This window comes from Morus notabilis, unplaced genomic scaffold, assembly GCF_000414095.1.
Source record: "Morus notabilis unplaced genomic scaffold, ASM41409v2 Scaffold1309, whole genome shotgun sequence".
NCBI classification, from domain to species: domain Eukaryota; kingdom Viridiplantae; phylum Streptophyta; class Magnoliopsida; order Rosales; family Moraceae; genus Morus; species Morus notabilis.
Genome location: NW_010363772.1, coordinates 16828 through 18149, shown reverse-complemented (window position 1 = coordinate 18149; position 1322 = coordinate 16828).

The window sequence follows — 1322 nt, the reverse complement described above, 5'->3', positions numbered from 1 at the left end:
GATTGAGTCAAATCAACTATTGGACATGAAATGCTACATCATCCCCTCTTGAAACACTCCACCGGCCAGCCACAATAAAGGGGGGGATTAATCCAAAAATCTAGCTAATTAAGCTAGTTTGGTAGACTTAAATGAGAACTAAGATGAGATCAAGTAATGTCTATAAAGGTGAGACCATTAGTGCAAGCATTAGGTTAGCCATTTTGCACATCTCCTCTCATTTTCCCCCACACCCAAACCGGCCACACTCCTCCATTTTCCCCTCAAATATTTTCTCCTACTCTCTCAATCTTGAGCCACTACAAACCATAGAAGAAGAAGAAGGAGATCAAAGGGTCTAGGAGGAGTCTAGACAAGCATTTTTTTCAAAGGGTATAACTCTAAATCCTTTTTTTTTTTTTATGTTTTAGTAAAGTTTGAAATGTAGAAATATTCCTCTTAAATTTCCTTATACTTTCTAGTTCCAAGCCAATAACAAATCTTAGAGGAGTTCAAGGTTTTTCAAGGGAGAGAAAGAGTTCTTCAAGAGTAAGTTCTCAAATTCTTCTCCATTTATTTCTAGCCGACTTTGAGCTTGGATTTGTGGATGTAAATTTGAGGTTCTTGAGGAGATGAGTTGTAATAAGGGTGTGTGAGTTTTATGTTGGTTTTGTGAGTTTTGAGGTTACCTTGATGTGGTATGTTTATGCTTGATTTAAGTTGCTTATTTTCAGATTAGAGGAAAAAATTTCCGGTGACTTTGACCGCGAAAATGAGGGCCATAGAGTGAGATTTTTCAATGTTTTAAAGCTTGAACTTATAGCCTTGGATGTTTTGAACATTTTCGGTTACTATGACTAAACCTAATTTTAACTCTAAAACCAAGTTTGAAGTCATTTTGCAAAAACGGACAATCTGTCCAACACAGTTTCAAAAAAAACTGGCAGCCACCAATTCAGCCAAACGGGACCCTTAAAGGCTGAATTTCGATTTTTCACAAAAGTGACAATTTTAGTTTTCGACGAGAGAAAGAAATTTCACGAAGAAAAGATTTTCAAAATCCGACCCTAAGAGGTACTAAAACACAGATTCCCGAAACGGCACAGTTTTTGACTGAACAGTTTAAAACAAAACAGCAGCTACGGTTTTCAGCCAAACGAGGCTTTTAGAGGCCGAATTTCAACTTTCACCAAAAATGACAATTTTAGATCTTGACGAGGCGAGAAATTGTCGCGAAGAACAAAATTTTGAAATCCGACTCTAAGATACAGTAAAACGTAGATTTCAGAAACTGCACAGTTTTTTTTTACGAGACAAAACTAAAACGTCGGTTTCAACAAAAA